General features: G+C 40.2%; 1 protein-coding gene across 1 annotated transcript in view; it reads left to right on the top strand.

Moving 5' to 3' along the window:
* Positions 1–6,157: 6,157 nt before the first annotated feature.
* Positions 6,158–22,955, top strand: part of TFPI (tissue factor pathway inhibitor) — a 240,754-nt gene continuing 223,956 nt past the window's right edge. The window contains exon 1 of the mRNA XM_043505454.1: positions 6,158–6,249. The gene's annotated coding sequence lies outside the window, so the exon portion shown is untranslated. The remainder of the gene's footprint in view (positions 6,250–22,955) is intronic.

Here is a 22,955-nt window from a genome sequence, read left to right as displayed (position 1 = left end):
ATGAAATTGATTCCTAGTTTGCCTGAAGGGTTGATCTCACTGAGGTGAGAGCAATGTGACAACAGCCTTTTCAGCAGGACATGTATAGTTCAGGCTTTTGAGATCTGGGTTACAATAGTGCAGTCCTATCTTTAGCCCTGATCCAAAGCTCACTGAAATCAATAGGAGTCTTTATGTTGACTTCTATGAGTGTTGGATCAGACTTTTCCATCATGGATTGTCAACATGGTGGTTGTGACGAGTTTTTTTGGTGGATTGCAACCACCCTCCCTTGCTTTGTGGCTTAGATGGGTCCTGCAGCTTTTTTTCTTGTTGCAAAAGTGACAGTACAGAAAAGGAAGAGAATCACTGCCTTAGGCACAAATCACATTGAAATCCATGTGGATTTTGCCCGACTGAGGACTACAGAATCAAATAATTGTTTAAAAGGGTGTGTGGGGGGGAGATTCTCCCCCCACTGATTTTCAGAAATGTCCGGCACCACTTGCTAAAATAAAGAGCATCCCAACAGGCAGCACTACTATAGTACAGAAACATAGAAAACAGTACTTTCAGGAAGGGCTTGATGAGAGAGAACAACATAGGAGGAAGGAATAATGCTTGAATGTTGCTCTGTCTTGGCTCGCTCTCATTTTATGCTTGAACAGCGAATGCCATTTTTAAACATTTCTCTTATTTGCCTAGTCTCTGTTGTCTTTATTTACATGCCCCAATAGTCTACTGGTAAGTGAATAGCCCTGCTTACTTCTGCATTATGAGTCCATGGTCTCTGTAATCCACGTAGGAGCATTAGAGCAAATTTTACTTTCTCTTAATCCCCTATGTGGATACGCAATTCATATCACAATCTAGTCCTAAGCAAATATGAATATAAGAACAGCCATAGATTCCATCTAGCCTAGTATCCTGTCTTCCAACACCAGGAAGGTGTCAGGTGCTTCAGAAGGAATGAACAGAACAGGAAGTCATTGAATGATCCCCTGTCATCCACTCCCAGCTTCTGGCAGTCAGAGGCTAAGGACATCCAGAGCATGGGTTGCATCCCTGACCATCTTGGCTAATAGCCATTGATATACCTGCCCTCAATGAACTTATCTAATTCTTTTCTGAACCCCGTTACAATATTCCATGGCAATGAGTTCCACAAGTTCACTGTACATTGTGTGAACTTCCTTTTGTTTGTTTTAAACCTGCTGCTTATTAATTTCATTGGGTGACCCCCTAGGTGCTTCTGTTATGCAAAGGAGTGAATAACACTTTCTTATTCACTTTCTCCACACCATTCATAACTTTATAGATCTCTATAGTATCCCTTCTTAGTTATCCCTTTTCCAATATGAAAAGTCCCAATCTTTTTAATCTCTCCTCATATGGAAGTTGTTCCATACCCCTAATCATTTTTGTTGCCTTCTATGTACCATTTACAATTCTAATATATCTTTTTTGAAATGGGGTGACCAGAACTGAATGCAGTATTCAAGTTGTGGGTGTGTCATGGATTTATATAGTGGCATTATGATATTTTCTGTCTTCTTATCTATCCCTTGTCTAATGGTTCCTAACATTCTGTTAGCTTTTTTGACTGCTGCTGCATATTGAGCAGATGTTTTCAGAGAACTACTCACAATGGCTCCAAGATCTCTTGCTGGAGTGGTAACAGCTAATTTAGATCCTGCCATTTTGTATGTATAGTTAGGATTATTGTTTCTAATGTGCCTTGCTTTGAGCAACAAAATGGCAGATGAAATTCAATGCTGATAAATGCAGTCACCCAGTTTTGTGAGATTCCTTTGTAACTCTTTGCAGTCAGCTTTCGATCTAACTATTTTGAGAAATTTTTTATCATCTGAAAATTTTGCCACCTTACTGTTTTACCCCTTTTTTCCAGATCATTTATGAATATGATGAACCATACTGCTCCCAGTACAGATCTTAGCAGGACACCACTGTTTACCTTTCTCCTTTCTGAAAACTGACCATTTATTCCTAGTCTTTGTTTCCTATCTTTCAACAAATTACAGATCCATGAGAGGACCTTCCCTCTTATCCCATGACTGCTACTTTGCTTAAGAGCCTTTGGTGAGAGACCTTGTAAAAGGCTTTCTGAAAGTCCAAGTACATTATATCCACTGGATCCCCCTTGTCCACATGTTTGTTGACTACCACTCAAAGAATTCTAATAGATTGGTAAGGCATGATTTCCCTTTACAAAAGCCATGTTGACTCTTCCCCACAAATTGTGTTAATTGTCCACCCCATGAAATCTCTCCTTAGGGTGTCACCAATGGTTTTCCTGAAAAGCCAAGGTGTGATGCTGTATGATTGAAATATGACCATTATATAATTAATATTACCACTGTTAGACAACTGTGACAAACTTATACAAAATATATCATGTAAGGTATCAACAGAAAAGTTAATATTTGCTAAATATGGTTATCTTGTTTAAATCCATGTATCATCACTGTATCTGAAGTTTTGAATATTGTCTATGTAGTCTATGGTTACATGGTATGGTTCATGGAGTAACACCCACAAGATAATTTACATATGCTCTGGCCACACATTATGAATGACTCTTCAAGTTTGATGGCCCATTAGGATAGTTCACTCTAACCAGGGGCCAAAGAAGAAGCCTGTCCCACCTGGTGAGCCTTCCTGTGGATGCCCCAGCCAAAATATGTGTAATGGCTGCCCCTGTGCATCAGCAAGCCATGTAAGGGCATGTGACTTGCTCATGTGACCCTGGACTCCATCTTGTTTTCCATAAACTGTGCTGTGAGCTCTGTTTTGGGACAGTAAAATTATAAGCACATGGTAGAGGGTATAAAAGACCCTTGAAACATCTCCATGTTGCCTCTTTCCTGCTCGGATTCTCTGGACTGTGGATTAACAATAAAAGGATCATATTTGAACTATGGACAGAGGACGATTGGAGTCCATTCCAATCTTTTGTAAGTTACCAGAGACTTTACAAACCAGCAGTCTATAACATCACTGCTACAATCCTGGTATAAGAACATTGCCATTATTGTATGTACATGATCTATTAACCATTTTAACTCTCTTCTTCTCTTTTAAATAAACCTTTAGAATTTAGTTAGTAAAGCCGTGTGATTATTGGGTAAGATGTGAGTTATATAATGACATGGCTATGTGGCTAATCTTCTGAGATCAGAAGACCCCTTTATTTGATTAAATTGGTTTTCAGTAACCACTCACCATAAAGTCTAGTGTCTAGGTGGTGAAATAAGTGCTGGAATACCTAAGAAGACTGCATTTTTAACTTCTTGTTAATCAGTGTGGTGACACAGAAGTTTAGTTTTGTCATTGGCTTGGTATATCTAATGATTGAATAACTACCAGTGTGGGGTAAGTCTGCCATATTTCTCAGCAGTTTGTCCTGAATCTGGCATCTTCAGCTGCGACACACTAAGGCGCAATGACACAAGACTTAAGGCTATGTACCAAACATTGGCAGCAAAGGCTCTCTGAGAATGTAAAATATGGTATATGGTTAGATGATTTTCTGAGTGATTTAGGCTATTGAGATTGTTATTTGTTACTGGCTTTTGTTAAAAATGTAAGCCCGCATCTTAGCTTCTTAGCATATTGAAGTGGAAATTGACATTGATATATATGGTATCAGACATTAAAATGGATCATAGTTTGTAAAATGTAGTAAGGTGCAGAGTATATTCTTGCCAACACTCAAACTCATTTTTGAACTTCTAACGTGTTTAACTTTAAAAGAAGGACCTAAAGATAATTCAACAATAAGTATTTCAAAGCCCAAACTCCTGCCATTCTTGTGCTGAAAAGTAACTATCAGCTGTTTGCAGGAGTGAAATCTAATATTGACCTAGAGATGAAACACTCTGTTTGGTTTAAAAAATGTGCAATTAACACAGACTGCAAAAGTCAGAGCTATTGCACAGCATAACAATTATCTCTTCTGCAGGGATCCACAGAGAAATATTCTGTACGGTACTTTTCCTTGATTGCCTGAGAGATTTTTGAGGGTGTTTAATAAATTAAAGAACAGAGCTTTATTGACTATGATGCTCAAGAACAGCATCTTAAAAAGGCCAATCTATAAAAAATAGCTTTGTTTGAAAATAACATTGGGCTCCTACTGACATAACCATATTGTACCTTTACAGTAACATTTTTTGTACTGTCCTATTGGTTATAAATCTTTGGAAAGAAATCTAAAAAATATTTCAAGACAGGCTTTCTTGCTTAGTGGCTTTATATATCCCAGGGTGTTTTTCTGAGTATCAGGATTGTATACCCTGGAGTTCAATTAGATAAATGTTCTGTCCTTAAAATTTGTCTGAACACTGTGTGAAAACAAATATTAGTTACTGTGCATAAAGGCATAGGGCCTTACAGATAAAACCTTAAATATTTGCGGCTAAAATCTGGCACAGAAAATTGCAAGAGTGAAGTTAATCTACAATCTGTTTTGTTCTTCAAGGACCCAGTCCAGTAACGCACTTAAGCATATGCTTAGTTTTAAGCATGTCCCATTGTTTTTTCAGCTTGCTGCACCCAAGCCTAATTTATCCGTTTGAATCCTTCTACCAATCTCATCTACATGCCTTCTCCCATTCTGTCCATTATGCCCATCTTGTTTGTAATATAATCACTCCCTCTTCATTTAAATCCCTTTCTCAAAACACAATCCTTCCAATAAGCTTTCAGTAATGGTCAGTTAAACAAGGACATTTTATTTTTAAAAAGGAAAAACTGCATCATTTTGAGTTTGGAATTTATCAGGGTCTATATGTGTTTAAGTTTAAGCCCTGTGTGGCTAAGATTGTACATCCTCTCTATCTGTATATCACTGAAGCTATTAGTACAATTAATCAGTAATTATAAAGCTGTAGCCCATACCCCTAATGTTACCTGAACATAGGTTTCATAAACTGACGTTAGAATAAGTTAAGTTTTACAAGTCAACTTTTGTCCATATGTTTTGTAGGGAGAAAAATGACCCATATGTTGTAATAGTGTAGCCATAATACACATCTATTCAATATGTTTCAGTTAAAGTGCCCGAAGTGGCACAGATAAATGAGATCTGATCCATATCTATCTTTTTAAACAAAGTACATCTTCTGAGTGTTGCAGACACTGGAAAAGAGGATATTCTAGAGGACCAGGGCTGCAGAGGCAAAGACACTGGTATTGTATTGTAATAACTATACTACATCAGACAGAGCCAGCCACAGTTCCTGCAAAGGGAGTAAAGTTACTAAGTGTCACTGAAGCATATAAGATGAAGGAAGTTGGAAAAGGACAGGGAAATGTTTAAATAAAAGTGAAGTGATAAATATGTACAGTTCAAGTGTGGATTTAGGCCAAAGAAGCATTTTCCAAATGTTTTAGCAATGTAGTTATTAGTTTAAACAGGAAGAACACAAAAACAGGAGCACAATACTAACCAGACATACACTGATTCGTGTTATGCTTGTCAGAACTAATCAAATTAGTATGAACAGCCTGCTTGGATATGATTATGTTCTGAATCATGAATTTGCCCTGTTCAGATAATGTGATGTGTTCTAGGCCCAACAGAAGCTAAATTAAAAACTTTATTTGAGGGGAATAAAACCCACAAGAGAACTATGAACCAAGCCACTATTTTTAATTGGATGTGTCTGAAACAGAATAATAGTGACAGACTGTCACAGAATAATTACAGCTTAGGATACAGGAGTGTAAGAATAGAGTTCATGAAAACAAATCATGCTTGTTTGCCTTAAAGGTGACTTGTCAAAATGTATTGTAGCACCAGGTGTCTCTAAGGGAATCGGCTGAGACCACATTGTCTAAAATAACTTTAATGTAGCCAGAGTCCACACACAGCATTGCCTGCCTCCCCTAGAACTATTAACAGGCTACTCTATCCCTGCAAAATATACTTTTGTTTAAATTTTTTCATTCCCCCAGCATCTCTTTCAAACCCAGCTCAGTTAATGAGGGATAAAATATCTGTGCCTTTAAAAACAAAACAAAACAAAAAAAACCTGACTAATCATGATGTATTAAAAGGCCGGGGTGTGTGTGTGTGTGTGTGTGTTGGTTAATTTGTTTTTATTTTCTTGATTTCGTATTTTTGTTTTATTTTTTCTGTTTGTTTTTCTTTTAGAAACCTCATATCTCATTTTGCTGAGGTGGTCTTGAAAGACTGAAGAACTAGTGGATTTATTTCACCACAAGAGACTCGAAACACCTGAGCAAGTAAGAAGGAAAATATTTTTATTTAAATCTTTAAAATTATATGGCCTGTGTCCCTGTTCTGGCTGATAGGCAGCTCATACTGCAAAAGAATGTGCACTTCTGGAATTCTGACCACCAGAAAAAATAGTGGATGTGGGGCTGTAATTTCTGCGGCTGTGATTGTCAGTGGAAAAAAAGTATAAGTCATGTCTTGCTGATCTCCCTCTTCGGCCGTTGTATGAGAAGAATCTACATAGCGGTGCATACTAATGCCTTTACAAATATTTCTCCATATGTACTACAGCATAAGCACTAATTCTGTGAGCATTCCTCTTGTCTGTAAAGCAGTATGTATAGCAAATACATGGAAGTGGGGCTCTACTTTCTGAGGGCCCAATCCTGAGAACATGAAAGGACACGAGTAGCTTTGAATAGTTAATTGGAATCACATGAGTAGGTGTTTGCCAATCTGGCCCAAAACCTTAATATACCCTTTGACTCTTGTCATAAATATAAAGGGAAGGGTAACCACCTTTCTCTATATAGTGCTATAAAATCCCTCCTTGCCAGAGGCAAAATCCTTTCACCTGTAAAGGGTTAAGAAGCTAAGGTAACCTTGAGGGCACCTGACCCAAAATAGCCAATGAGGGGAACAGATTCTTTCAAATCTGGAGCGGGGGGAAAAGGCTTTTGTTTGTCTGTCTGTCTGTCTGTGTGATACCTTTTCCGGAAACAGGTCAAGGATGCAAGATCTCCAACTCCTGTAGAGTTAGTAAGTAATGTAGCTGCAAATGCGTTACATTTGCTTTCTTTTTTGGCTTGTAAATTCGCTGTGCTGGAGGAATGTGTATTCCTAGTTTTGTGTCTTTTTGTAACTTAAGATTTTGCCTAGAGGGATTCTCTATGTTTTGAATCTGATTACCCTGTAAAGTATTTACCATGCTGATTTTACAGAGGTGATTCTTTTACCTTTTCTTTAAATAAAATTATTTTTTTATGAATCTGATTGGTTTTTCATTGTTCTTAAGATCCAAGGTTTTGGGTCTGTGTTCACCTGTACCAATTGGTGAGGATATTATTATCAAGCCTTCCCCAGGAAAGGGGGTTTAGGGTTTGGGGGGATATTTTGGAGGAAGACGTCTCCAAGTGGTCTCTTTCCCAGTTCTTTTTTTTAAATCACTTGGTGGTGGCAGTGTATCAGGCTTTTAACCTAAGCTGGTTCCCAAGGCAAGAAAGAAATCTGTGCCTTGGGGAAGTTTTAACCTAAGCTGGTAAGAATAATTTTAGGGGGTCTTTCATGCAGGTCCCCACATCTGTACCCTAGAGTTCAGATGGGAAAAGAACCTTGACAACTCCAGTGTTTATTTTTGGCCTTTAATAATTAAGTAAACTTCACTTTCATTGTAGGATATTGTAATAGGGTGGCAGGATTCATGTTAGTAGACTGGCTAACCTAGTGAGGAGGGCTTTAAACTAGGTTGGAAGGGGGCAGGTGATCAAAGCCCACAGGTAAGTCAAAAACATGGAGACCAGGGAGAAGGGTGGGAATTTGGGGGGAGCATGGACTGTTATAGCAGGGATAAAGAAGAGACAAGACAGAACTGGGGGTGGGGAATCAAATCCGCATCTTAGATATCTGTATACTAATGCGAGAAGTATGGGGAATAAGCAGGCAGAACTCAAAATGCTAATAAATAAACACAACTATGACATAACTGATATCATAGAATCTTGGTGAGATAATACGCATGACTGGAATATTGGTATCAAGGGGTACAGTTTGCTCAGGAAGGATAGGCAGAAAAAAAGGGAGGAGTGTTGCCTTGTATATTAAAAATGTATACACTTGGACTGAGGTTAGATGGAAATAAGGGACAGACTTGTTGAAAGTCTCTGGGTAAGGAAAAAAGGGATAAAAAACAAGGGTGATGTCATGGTAGGGGTCTACTACAGACCACCTAACCAGGAAGAAGAGATGGATGAGGCTTTTTTAAACAACTAACAAAATCACCCAAAGCATAGGACTTGGTGGTGATGGGGGACTTCAACTACCTAGACATCTGTTAGGAAAATAACACAGCAGGGCACAGATTATCCAACAAGTTCTTGGACTGTATTGGAGATGTTTTTTTTCCAGAAAGCTACTAGGGGAGAGGTTGTTCTAGATTTGATTTTGACAAAAAGGGCAGAACTGGTTGAGAATTTGAAAGTGGAAGGCAGCTTGGGTGAAATAAATCATGACATGGTAGAGTTCATGATTCTAAAGAATGGTAGGAGGGAGAACATCGAAATAAAGACCATTGATTTCAAGAAGGCAGACTTCAGTGTAAGCAGAGTCAGGATGAGCTCTACCCTGACATCTGGTGGCAAGTTATTAAGATAATATTGAAGTAAAAAGAAAACGGTACAGAGTTTAGGCATAGAAGTTTCTGGTTTCAGGGAATAAGGTACAGATTATCAAGGGGTGCGAAGTTCAGTTAAGAAGTGGGTGGCGTAAGGAATACATAATCTGCAGTCTCCCCGATTGGGGGTAAAAGTTTAACAGGTCAAAGTACAGACATTGAGATATGGGGGTATGTTGTCCATATAATGGCTATGTTCAGGTGTGGAGTATAATGAGTGGATACGATGATGAGGATGGATTTACCCTCATTTGGTGGGTTGTGGGAAAGAACTTCAGGGGCTGATCGCATTTGCGTAGGGACACCCACCCCACCTAGATGGTCACTTTCGCTGCTGTAGGAGTCCCAGTTTCTTTGTTATTGGGGCAGGAAGAATAAACTGTTATTATCCTGATTATGTGAATCAAGGACAGTGGACCTGTACTTGGCCTTTTGTTATGATGGAGGGACTCACCATTAACTAAGTAGCACTCGCTAGGCAAGGGTCATAGGTTCCAAAACCCAGTGAATTGAGAGAGAGGCTGGGGATAGGTATTAATGCCTGGTGATATGGGCCCATGGTGAGGGTCCTACATGCCAGTTGCACCTTCTTCTCTCTCTCCACTGTGGTACATCAGAGCTAGTTTTGATTCCACTAGGAGTCTAGTTACAGGCTGCTGAGCTGAATTCACTTTGGGCCAATCATGCACCAGCACTGAGGCTCCCATAATACAAGCTGAAATCACTAAAGAGCTAAAATTACTAAGAGTTGAAATCCCTGAATGTTGTGTTAAGTGGGGGGGGGGGGCTGAAGATATATTGCGGAGCAGTTCGCGGGACGACTGGCAGAGCAGAGTGGCTGGCATAGCAGAGCAGTTTGCAGGATGGCTGGAGCAGCTCATGGGATAGCTGGCGGGCAGAGCGGAGTGGCTGGTGGAGTGGAGCAGTTTGTGGGATGGCTGGAGCAGCTCATGGGATGGCTGGTGGGGTGGGTGTAGCAGAGTGGCTGGCAGAGCGGAGCGCAGCCCCACAGAGAGGTGGGGCAGTTGGCTTCAGACCACGTAAGGTGCCTCTTACCCCCCCATTTCCACCCAGGTTGGGAGGTAAAACTCTGCAGATAAACTTTTGAACTCTGGGGCTGCACTGACCAGGACAGAGACTTTTGGGTTGTTGGACTTTTGGGACTTTGGGTGACTTTTGTGTTATGAATCCTGTGGTGGTGTTTCCCCAATATAAGACCACCTTGTTTTCCTCTGTTATTAAAAGGCTTTTGCTACACTCAGACTCTGTGCTTGCAAAAGGGGAAGTATTGCCTGTTAGAGGCACCCAGCAGGGGTGGTATATATTTGTCCCAGGTTACTGGGTGGGGGCTCGAGCCAATTTTGCATTGTGATATTGGAATGGAACCCCTAGATATTGAACCCAGGCCTTGTTGCTACCAACTCTGATGGGCAGAAGAGTTACATTAGCAAACTCTGGAAGTTGGTAGGTAAGATCCCTTAGGAAGCAAGTTTAAGGGGAAAAACAATTGAAGACAGTTGGCAGTTTTTCAAAGACACATTATTAAGGGCACAACAGCAAACTAACCCACTGCGTAGGAAAGATATAAGTGTGGCAAGAGACCACCCTGGCTTAACCAGGAGATCTTCAGTGATCTAAAAAAAAAAAAAAAGAGTCCTACAAAGAGTGGAAACTAGGTCAAATTACAAAGGATGAATATGAACAAATAACACAAGTATGTAGGGACAAAATCAGAAAGGTCAAAGCACAAAATGAAATCAAACTAGCGAGAGACATAAAGGGTAACAAGAAAACATTCTACAAATACATTAGAAGCAAGAGGAAGACCAAAGACAGGATAGGCCTGTTACTCAATGGGGGGGGGCGGGACCGGGAGGGACAATACAGAAAATGTGCAAATGGCAGAGGTGCTTAATGACTTCTTTGTTTTGGTTTTCATCAAGAAGGTTGGTAGTGATTGGACATCTAACATAGTGAATGCCAGTGAAAATGCGGTAGGATCAGAGGCTAAAATAGGGAAAGAAAAAGTTAAAAATTACTTAGACAAATTAGATGTCTTCAAGTCTCCAGGACCTGATGAAATGCATCCTAGAATACTCAAGGAACTGACAGAGGAGATATCTGAGCCATTAGTGATTATCTTTGGAAAGTCATGGAAGACCAGAGAGATTCCAGAAGATTGGAACAGGGCAAATATAGTGCCAATCTATAAAAAGGGAAATCAGCACAACCCAGGGAATTAAAGACCACTCAGCTTAACTTCTATACGCAGAAAGGTAATGGAGCAAATAATTGAGCAATTAATTTTCAAACATCTAGAAGATAATAAGGTGATAAGTAACAGTCACCATGGATTTCTCAAGATCAAATCATGTCAAACCAACTTGATAGCTTTCTTTGACTGGGTAACAAGCCTTGTAGATGGTGAGAAGCAGTAGATGTGGTATATCTTGACTTTAGTAAAGCTTCTGATACTCTCTTGCATGACCTTCTCATACAGAAACATGATACAGCCTAGATGGAGCTACTATAAGGTGGGTGCATATCTGGTTGGAAAATCAGTCCCAGAGAGTAGTTATCAGTGGTTCACAGTCATGCTAGAAGGGCATAATGAGTGGGGTCCCGCAGGGATCAGTTATGGCCCTGGTTATGTTCAATATCTTCATCAATAATTTAGATAATGGCATAGAGACTACACTTATAAAATTTCCAGATGATACCAAGATGGGAGGGATTGCAAGTGCTTTGGAGGATAGGATTAAAATTCAAAATGATCTGGACAGTTTGGAGAAATGGAAGTAAATAGGATGAAATTCAATAAGGACAAATACAAAGTACTCCATTTAGGAAGGAACAATCAGTTGCACACATACAAAATGGGAAATGACTGCCTAGGAAGGAGTACCGCGGAAAGGGATCTGGGCGTAACAGTGGATCACTGTTGCAAAAAAAGCGAATGTCATTCTGGGATATATTAGCAGGAGTGTTGTAAGCAAGACACAAGAAGTAATTCTTCCACTCTACTCCATACAGATTAGGCCTCAACTGGAGTATTGTGTCCAGTTCTGGGCACCACATTTCAGGAAAGATGTGGACAAATTGGAGAAATTCCAGAGAAGAGCAACAAAAATGATTAAAGGTCTAGAAAACATGACCTGTGAGGGAAGATTTGAAAAAAAAAATGGGTTTGTTTAGTCTGGAAAAGAAAAGACTGAAAGGGGACATGATAACAGTTTTCAAGTACATAAAAGGTTGTTACAAGGAGGAGGGAGAAAAATTGTTCTTCTTAACCTCTGAGGATAGGACAAGAAGCAATGGGCTTAAATTACAGCAAGGGAGGTTTAGGTTGGACATTAGGAAAAACTTCCTAACTGTCTCGGTGGTTAAGCACTGGAATAAATTGCCTAGGGAGTTTGTGGAATCTCCATCATTGGAGATTTTTATGAGCAGGATAGACAAACATCTGTCAGGAATGGTCTACATAATATGCAGGAGATTGGACTAGATGACCTTTCGAGGTCCCTTCCAGTCCTATGATTCTATGGTTAATACAGAGTTAAGGAACACATTTTCAGACTGGTGCATGTGGGATCAGAAATAAAATTTCACTTGACAATAGCAGCAGTGGGTGTACAATAAAAATCTGATACATATCCATAAGTGCAAAGAAATTCAAAGTTATGACTGGCACACGATTCTCAATCAGGTCCTCTGAATGAATGGTTCCATTATAAACATATATATTATTATTATTGCGGCATTGTATATGATCTGTGAAATCACCTACTCATGTGATGGGTCATGCCCTTAATGTTGCTTTAAATAATCTTTTATTTTTTCTAGTTGTACCATAACAAAATCTGAAAAGACAGTGAAGAGATGAGGATCAGTGTGGTTGAGTGACCAATTTTGTGGGTGTTGTGTAGATGGGCAGAGTGCAAGTTGCAGAACACTACCTTTTAGCCCATTGGACAGGGAAAATGGATTGAGTATAAATAAGAGTGCAATAGTGAAAACTCTTTCCCATGAGGGTAATGCAGATTACACCATTATACTAAAGGGGCTTGTTAGTTTCACATCCTACCGATCTCTGAGTTTAGGCTTTGTTTGGACAGGCAAAAAAATGTTTTGTAAATCATGTTAGCCTGTGCTAGTGTTAACCCAGCTAACAGGTCTGAAGGTGTTTGCTATCTATTTTTTACAGGAGGGAGCAGTTCAAGAGTGCTAGGCCTGTGTTTTAACAGGACTTTTCAGTCATGCTACAGTAGCTCAGCTGAGCTAATATGACTGAACTACAGACCTTTTGTGCAGGTCAAGACAGGGCCTCACTAGTTTTTGAGGTATAGGAGATTAGTGAAAACACAAGTTTTTGTTCTTTGTATTTAGTATGTGATACAACAAATTCCAGTTCTGTGGAGCCGAAAGTTTATGCAGATATCTTTTTTTTTTAATTATTGCAACCTTTCTTGCTTACCTAAATCCGAGCCCCCCCTTGAGATTTATAGAGTTGAGTCCTCTTTTAAGGTACAATATATTTTGGTGTTTAAATTCTTTTCTGCTTGCAAGGTTAGACAGCATTGCATTGTTTTGTATGAATAAACATGGGGAGGTGGGTGTGCCTGCAAGTTGCTTGCTAAAGTACCTTCTAAATGTCTTCTGGCTCACAATAGGAAGTCAACTGTATAATTGGGCTGAACAGGTGCAGAAAACTGCAGAGACATGAGGAAACAGGTAGAAGGCCTACAAATGTTTTAGGCATTTTGCCTAAAGGATAAACATCTGAACTAATACACAATTTTACAGAGACTCTGACAAGTTAAAATTTGTAGTACTTTATTTTAAGAAAAAATTAAGCCTAGTTTACTTTTCACTGCTTATGCTGTTTCTTTAATTTTGCATTTTTCTCATCCTTGGCATGACAATAGAGTAGCAAGTTTCACTTCTGTTTCTTAGACAATTTCTAGTTAATTTCAATTGGTTTCACCTTTTTGTCCTTTGTATTTAACAAATTGATGGAAACCTTTTTCATTGGGACTTTAGGTTTTGTAAAATTTTATTTTTTACAATACCTACATTTGAGACAAAATTTGAACTTCATGATGCCCCTTTAATTACAGTCATTTCTGAAAGAAATAGTCACAGCAATATTTGCAGAAAAGAACTTGAACTTGGGAAAAGGCAGGCTGAAGCTTAGATTTCTGGGACTGTTATAAAAATAAGACATTTCATCATCGTTCATTGTATGGGGTTTATGACTATTAAACATTAAACTATTACAGTACGTCCCTCGGCCCGCGCCGCTTCCAGCAGCTCCCATTGGCCTGGAGCAGCGAACCGCAGCCACGGGGAGCCGCGATCGGCCGAACCTGCGGACGCGGCAGGAAAACAAACCAGCCCGACCCACCAGGGGCTTTCCCTGCACAAGCGGCAGAACAAGTCTGGGAACCACTGCTCTACTTGGTGACATTTCCAAGTGGTCTTCAATCCTATGTAGAGTGAATCCAATGTGTGAATGATAGATTCATTGGTAACTATGGAGAGGATCTCATCCAGTAGGAAAGGTCACAAACTACTTGGCAAGCAAAGATTTCCAGAAAATTACTGGTCATTGCTGATGATGAGACAATCAATAGGACTATTACTTTATGAATAATGGTAACAAAAAACGGGCATCCCTCTTTGACTACAAGTGCACGTATAATCTTAGTTCACCAGCGTCATCTTTGTCTTCTCTGGACTGAGTCTCCACCATCTAGCTCCTATCCAAGGGCCAAGCTCAGACACTGGAAAAGCAGCCCATCTTAACAGGATGATTACTTTAAAAATATAAGAATGGCATTTTTGGGTGTGACCAATGGTCCATCTAGCCCTGTATCTTGTCTTCTGACAGTGGCTAATGTCAGATGCTTCCAAGGGAATGAATGGAACAGGGCAATCATCAAGTGATACATCTCCTGTTGTCCAGTCCCAGCATCTGGCAATCAGAGACTTAAGAGAACCATGGAGAAACTCTAGACCATGGAGTTACATTCCTGACCATGTTGGCTAATAGCCACTGGTGGATCTATCGTCCATGAACATGTCTAATTCTTTTTTGAACCCAGATACAATTTTGGCCTTCACAACGTCCCCTGGCAACGAGTTCCCCAGGTTGGCTATGTGTTGTGTGAAGAAGTACTTTCTTTTATTTGTATTAAATCTGCCCCCTGGTTCTTGTGTTATGTAAAGGGGTCACCTTCTCTAAACTATTTATGATTTTATAGACCTCTATCATATCCTTACTTAATTATCTCTTTTCCAAGTGGAACAGTCCTAGTCTTCTTAGTCTCTCCTCATATGGAAATATTTCCATGCCCCTAATCATTTTTGTTGCCCTTTCTGTACCTTTTCCATTTCTAATATATCTTTTATAACTTTGACACAGAAGAGACACACAAGGTGGCTAAATGACATTTTTGAAGGCAATTATTGGTCAAAAGAAATTCCCATTTTAATAGGTTTCAGAGTAGCAGCCGTGTTAGTCTGTATTCGCAAAAAGAAAAGGAGTACTTGTGGCACCTTAGAGACTAACAAATTTATTAGAGCATAAGCTTTCGTGAGCTACAGCTCACTTCATCGGATCATGAAAGCTTATGCTCTAATAAATTTGTTAGTCTCTTTTGCCATTTTAATAGGCATTTCATAAATTGTACAAGAGGGTGCTTATAAGAAAATACCTGATGTATTAGTGTTCATTTAATAAAAACTATGATTGCAAATATATTTAAAAATGCTCATGGTGCTGGCTGAGATACACAGAGATTTTGCTTGGCCACCACAGATAAAGTGATTCATTTTAAATCTTCTAAAGTGTAACACACTTCAGCTGTTTTATCATTGATTAAACATAGTGATGATGCAACAATTAATGCCAGGTGGTCACGGCCAAAAGTCATCTGGCAGTGTTCCACTCAACGAAGTGTGCAGTTCAGCACTTTGTTGTGCTGCTGAGTCAAAACTGTGAGTAAGAGGCACACAAGTGCTCTCATGTATATATGTGTGGAATTTATCTTTCTTCCATTGCTATTTGCTATGGAGAAATAACTAACATATACACTTTGAGTCTCTGATTTTATTTCTTTTTGTTGTTGTTGCAAATAGGCTTATTTTTTATAACCTGACATTGCGGCTGTATCTAATGAATGCAATGCTATGTGTGTGCAGTTTTAGCTACATGATCCAGTACTGCTTTTAATTAAAGCTGTGTTGTAATTTTCATTTGAAGAAAATATTTTTGAGTTTCATCAGGAAAAAATTTACGCTGGACTCAAATATAACAGATTTTTGATGTGTCTAAAAATACTAAATAAGGTTTATTGTTAGTGACTAGAGGAGAAGGATGTTCTTGTGGAAGCTTCAGGACTGAGGGTCAGGAGATCTAGTTCTATTCTAAACTCTCTCATAAACTACTTGTGTGAGTTTGGTTTTTTTCTGGTCCCAATTCAGCAAAAGACTTAAGTTCATGCTTACAATTAGACATGCTCTTAAATCCCACTAAAATAAATGGGATTTAAGCACATGGTTAAATTTAACATATACTGGAGTGATTTGCTGAATCAGGATGGTTTACTGACTTGGGGACTTAATTGATAAAATCAGCAGTGAAAAAATTTCATTGGGAAAAATACACAGGACCAGATCCTAAGGTGATGCATAACTCTGCTTAAATTGGTAAGGTGTTGCCAGTTAACACTAGCTGAGGATCTGGCCCATCCTCTGAGTTCTGTGCAGTTTATAAAAGTAAGAAGAACAATAGCATTTTTAATCCAGCAGCCTTGAAATTTTCCCTTTAAATTTTCTCTCTACAAAATTGTGACCAGTCACTGGACAGACGGACTAATGTGAGTTATGCTTCAGTTTTCTGGGAGTGTTTTTTTTTTCTTCTTCTCAGCTTGAGCTGTACTAAGTGCCCTAACACAATGAAAACATGAAGTCTTGCTAAACATTTTTGGTGTGTGCCACATATAACCCAAAGAATGTTTTAAGTAACTTAACAATCAAACTTTAAAAGGGCGATTTCTGATAATCTATTAAACATACACAATTGAGAGGACTCTCTGAAAACATTTATATAGATACTTTATAGAAATAAACCCTTTTTTCTTCAGAAATCTTTCCAGAATGTGTTCCTTTTTTCTTTTGCAGCCTTGAAAGCCAGTTTTTAAAATTTTATTACTGCTATACACTGTTTTATAATAAAGAACAACTTTATAGCTGTCTTGTGAGTTTATTTGCACATATAATAGATAAATGTAGAAATTGCTAGTTTTTATGGGCCTAATCCTCATTGTTTTAAAACCAACAACAAAATCCCTGCTGACTTCAGTGTTGCAGAATCAATACTTAGATGCAAAGGGATAAAAAGAAAAGAAATAATATTCATTATACTTTCTTGAGATTTTCCCCTTTCTTAATATGTTTTTGAACATTTTTGGTAAGCTGGAACTCCTCCAGCTTTGACTTGGCATGCAGTGACAGCAAATGAGCATATAAAAGTACTGCAACATGTGCTGTGCCATATCTAGACACAAATGATTGAAATAAATTAAAACACCAGGCCAGATCCCCAGTGAGTGTAAACTGGCATATCTCCGGTGAAGTCAATGAAGCTACAGCAAGCTGAGGATCTGGCTCACAGTTTTTACATGTTAACATTGAACTTTGTTGCTGAGATCCTGGCAAACTCCCATTGACATCAGTGGGGCCAGGACTTCACTCTGTGTCTGGAAAGCTAAACTGTTATATACTTCACACATGAAGAGAAAACTTTGAGTGGATCTATACAATCAATGGGAGAATCCCAGAAATATTACACAGAGTCCCCCGAATCACTAGGGTAAATGAAACTATATAGCAAATAAATATAGAACCAAGCATGTCAGCCCACCAAAGCTTTGAAAGTTGTTAATCTACATATTCTAATTAGCAAGCAGCTTGAATTAGCTCACATGGAAAATCTGCATTTACCCCTGGCCTTACACTATTAAGCTTGTGGCACCTTAGAGACTAACAAATTTATTAGAGCATAAGCTTTCGTGAGCTACAGCTCACTTCATCGGATGCATTTGGTGGAAAAAACAGAGGAGAGATTTATATACACACACACAGAGAACATGAAACAATGGGTTTATCATACACACTGTAAGGAGAGTGATCACTCAAGATAAGCCATCACCAACAGCAGGGGGGGGAAGGAGGAAAACCTTTCATGGTGACAAGCAGGTAGGCTAATTCCAGCAGTTAACAAGAATATCAGAGGAACAGTGGGGGGTGGGGTGGGAGGGAGAAATACCATGGGGAAATAGTTTTACTTTGTGTAATGACTCATCCATTCCCAGTCTCTATTCAAGCCTAAGTTAATTGTATCCAGTTTGCAAATTAATTCCAATTCAGCAGTCTCTCGTTGGAGTCTGTTTTTGAAGCTTTTTTGTTGAAGTATAGCCACTCTTAGGTCTGTGATCGAGTGACCAGAGAGATTGAAGTGTTCTCCAACTGGTTTTTGAATGTTATAATTCTTGACGTCTGATTTGTGTCCATTCATTCTTTTACGTAGAGACTGTCCAGTTTGGCCAATGTACATGGCAGAGGGGCATTGCTGGCACATGATGGCATATATCACATTGGTAGATGCGCAGGTGAACGAGCCTCTGATAGTGTGGCTGATGTGATTAGGCCCTATGATGGTATCCCCTGAATAGATATGTGGACAGAGTTGGCAACGGGCTTTGTTGCAAGGATAGGTTCCTGGGTTAGTGGTTCTGTTGTGTGGTGTGTGGTTGCTGGTGAGTATTTGCTTCAGATTGGGGGGCTGTCTGTAAGCAAGGACTGGTCTGTCTCCCAAGATCTGAGAGAGCGATGGCTCGTCCTTCAGGATAGGTTGTAGATCCTTGATGATGCGTTGGAGAGGTTTTAGTTGGGGGCTGAAGGTGATGGCTAGTGGCGTTCTGTTGTTTTCTTTGTTGGGCCTGTCCTGTAGTAGGTGACTTCTGGGTACTCTTCTGGCTCTGTCAATCTGTTTCTTCACTTCAGCAGGTGGGTATTGTAGTTGTAGGAAGAGATAGAGAGACTGGGAATGGATGAGTCATTACACAAAGTAAAACTATTTCCCCATGGTATTTCTCCCTCCCACCCCACCCCCCACTGTTCCTCTGATATTCTTGTTAACTGCTGGAATTAGCCTACCTGCTTGTCACCATGAAAGGTTTTCCTCCTTCCCCCCCCCTGCTGTTGGTGATGGCTTATCTTAAGTGATCACTCTCCTTACAGTGTGTATGATAAACCCATTGTTTCATGTTCTCTGTGTGTGTGTATATAAATCTCTCCTCTGTTTTTTCCACCAAATGCATCCGATGAAGTAAGCTGTAGCTCACGAAAGCTTATGCTCTAATAAATTTGTTAGTCTCTAAGGTGCCACAAGTACTCCTTTTCTTTTTGCGAATACAGACTAACACGGCTGCTACTCTGGAAACTATTAAGCTTGTGTCTGACTTTTAGAAATAGTGTTATAATTTGCCAGTGTGCATCCTTCCCAAGATTTCATATTTGATAACAGCAGATTGTTTCATTCTTATTGGGTGTGGCAAAGTGAATTCAGGTGAAATATTGGTGCCCCTGCAAAGCCAAAGAAAAATGTATTTTGCATGAGGGAAAGTGTTTTTCTTCATCTTCTTGCATAGGAAAAAAAATGGGGTAATCTAATCTAAAAACCCCATTACTATATTAGTCAGCAAAGTGCCTGGCCTTGTCACTGCTAGATAAAATATTATCATACATATTGTAATTTTGCTTTCACAAGTAGGAGTCAGAGTAGCAGCCGTGTTAGTCTGTATTCGCAAAAAGAAAAGGAGTACTTGTGGCACCTTAGAGACTAACAAATTTATTAGAGCATAAGCTTTCGTGAGCTACAGCTCACTTCATCGGATGCATTTGGTGGAAAAAACAGAGGAGAGATTTATATACACACACACAGAGAACATGAAACAATGGGTTTATCATACACACTGTAAGGAGAGTGATCACTTAAGATAAGCCATCACCAACAGCAGGGGGGGGGAAGGAGGAAAACCTTTCATGGTGACAAGCAGGTAGGCTAATTCCAGCAGTTAACAAGAATATCAGAGGAACAGTGGGGGGTGGGGTGGGAGGGAGAAATACCATGGGGAAATAGTTTTACTTTGTGTAATGACTCATCCATTCCCAGTCTCTATTCAAGCCTAAGTTAATTGTATCCAGTTTGCAAATTAATTCCAATTCAGCAGTCTCTCGTTGGAGTCTGTTTTTGAAGCTTTTTTGTTGAAGTATAGCCACTCTTAGGTCTGTGATCGAGTGACCAGAGAGATTGAAGTGTTCTCCAACTGGTTTTTGAATGTTATAATTCTTGACGTCTGATTTGTGTCCATTCATTCTTTTACGTAGAGACTGTCCAGTTTGGCCAATGTACATGGCAGAGGGGCATTGCTGGCACATGATGGCATATATCACATTGGTAGATGCGCAGGTGAACGAGCCTCTGATAGTGTGGCTGATGTGATTAGGCCCTATGATGGTATCCCCTGAATAGATATGTGGACAGAGTTGGCAACGGGCTTTGTTGCAAGGATAGGTTCCTGGGTTAGTGGTTCTGTTGTGTGGTGTGTGGTTGCTGGTGAGTATTTGCTTCAGATTGGGGGGCTGTCTGTAAGCAAGGACTGGTCTGTCTCCCAAGATCTGAGAGAGCGATGGCTCGTCCTTCAGGATAGGTTGTAGATCCTTGATGATGCGTTGGAGGGGTTTTAGTTGGGGGCTGAAGGTGATGGCTAGTGGCGTTCTGTTGTTTTCTTTGTTGGGCCTGTCCTGTAGTAGGTGACTTCTGGGTACTCTTCTGGCTCTGTCAATCTGCTCTTGAGGAATTCCACCATGATTTCAACAATTTCCATCCCACCATCAACCTCAGCCTGGACCAGTCCACACAAGAGATCCACTTCCTGGACACTACGGTGCTAATAAGCGATGGTCACATAAACACCACCCTATATCGGAAACCTACTGACCGCTATTCCTACCTACATGCCTCTAGCTTTCATCCAGATCATACCACTCGATCCATTGTCTACAGCCAAGCGCTACGATATAACCGCATTTGCTCCAACCCCTCAGACAGAGACAAACACCTACAAGATCTCTATCATGCATTCCTACAACTACAGTACCCACCTGCTGAAGTGAAGAAACAGATTGACAGAGCCAGAAGAGTACCCAGAAGTCACCTACTACAGGACAGGCCCAACAAAGAAAACAACAGAACGCCACTAGCCATCACCTTCAGCCCCCAACTAAAACCTCTCCAACGCATCATCAAGGATCTACAACCTATCCTGAAGAACGACCCATCACTCTCACAGATCTTGGGAGACAGACCAGTCCTTGCTTACAGACAGCCCCCCAATCTGAAGCAAATACTCACCAGCAACCACACACCACACAACAGAACCACTAACCCAGGAACCTATCCTTGCAACAAAGCCCGTTGCCAACTCTGTCCACATATCTATTCAGGGGATACCATCATAGGGGCCTAATCACATCAGCCACACTATCAGAGGCTCGTTCACCTGCGCATCTACCAATGTGATATATGCCATCATGTGCCAGCAATGCCCCTCTGCCATGTACATTGGCCAAACTGGACAGTCTCTACGTAAAAGAATGAATGGACACAAATCAGACGTCAAGAATTATAACATTCAAAAACCAGTTGGAGAACACTTCAATCTCTCTGGTCACTCGATCTCAGACCTAAGAGTGGCTATACTTCAACAAAAAAGCTTCAAAAACAGACTCCAACGAGAGACTGCTGAATTGGAATTAATTTGCAAACTGGATACAATTAACTTAGGCTTGAATAGAGACTGGGAATGGATGAGTCATTACACAAAGTAAAACTATTTCCCCATGGTATTTCTCCCCCCCACCCCCACCCCCACTGTTCCTCTGATATTCTTGTTAACTGCTGGAATTAGCCTACCTTGCTTGTCACCATGAAAGGTTTTCCTCCTTTCCCCCCCTGCTGCTGGTGATGGCTTATCTTAAGTGATCACTCTCCTTACAGTTTTCAGAGTAGCAGCCGTGTTAGTCTGTATTCGCAAAAAGAAAAGGAGTACTTGTGGCACCTTAGAGACTAACAAATTTATTAGAGCATAAGCTTTCGTGAGCTACAGCTCACTTCATCGGATGCATCCGATGAAGTGAGCTGTAGCTCACGAAAGCTTATGCTCTAATAAATTTGTTAGTCTCTAAGGTGCCACAAGTACTCCTTTTCTTTCTCCTTACAGTGTGTATGATAAACCCATTGTTTCATGTTCTCTGTGTGTGTGTATATAAATCTCTCCTCTGCTTTTTCCACCAAATGCATCCGATGAAGTGAGCTGTAGCTCACGAAAGCTTATGCTCTAATAAATTTGTTAGTCTCTAAGGTGCCACGGGTACTCCTTTTCTTTTTGCGAATACAGACTAACACGGCTGCTACTCTGAAACCAGAATTTACCAGTGTGCATTGCCAAAGAGCCACAGTAATATGTCAGCAGCCCCCCATCAGCTCCACTTCCCATTCCCAGGACCTTCTGATCAGCTGTTTTGTGGCATGCAGGAGTCTCAGTGGGCAGAGGAGGGGAGGAACGAGGGCATGGCAGGCTCAGGGAAGGAGGTGGGAAGGGGTGGAGTGGGGGCAGGGCCTGTGGCAGAGCCAGGGGTTGAGCCGTGAGCACCCCCTGGCACATTGGAAAGTTGGTGCCTGTAGCTTCAGCCCCGGAGTTGGTGCCTATTCAAGAAGCTGCATATTAACTTCTGAAGAGCTACATGTGGCTCCGGAGTCACAGGTTGGCCACCCCAGTCTACACAGTCTGTTGACCAGTCCTTTGTTACACATCAGTGTTGGTCACTTTATGCCACCAGCGGACACCAAGTATTATCCTCAAACATGTCTGATGGAATTAAGTTTCCTGTTCTTGTAAGGATCTCCTCATTTTTTCCAGTTATTTACCAATGTTAAAAAAGGTCCACTTGCTTTCCAGATTCTTGCTTTCACCACCTTATGGAGTTGTGTGATTGTGCTTCCAAGACATTCAAAGTTGTTAATCATGCTGCACTCATTACTATCAGTCACATATGTATTATCATTACAGACTCCTCTTTCAACTATCATGATTCATTTTCTTTTGACTGGTTCTTAATCCTACTTTGGCAGACTCACATTTGACATTGGGACTGATCTTTTTCATGCCATCATTGCCTGTGTTCAATAGAACAATG

Source organism: Dermochelys coriacea, chromosome 11 (genome assembly GCF_009764565.3).
Source record: "Dermochelys coriacea isolate rDerCor1 chromosome 11, rDerCor1.pri.v4, whole genome shotgun sequence".
Classification (NCBI taxonomy): Eukaryota; Metazoa; Chordata; order Testudines; family Dermochelyidae; genus Dermochelys; species Dermochelys coriacea.
Note: the sequence above shows the minus strand (reverse complement) of the source record. Positions and strands in the feature narration are given on the sequence as shown.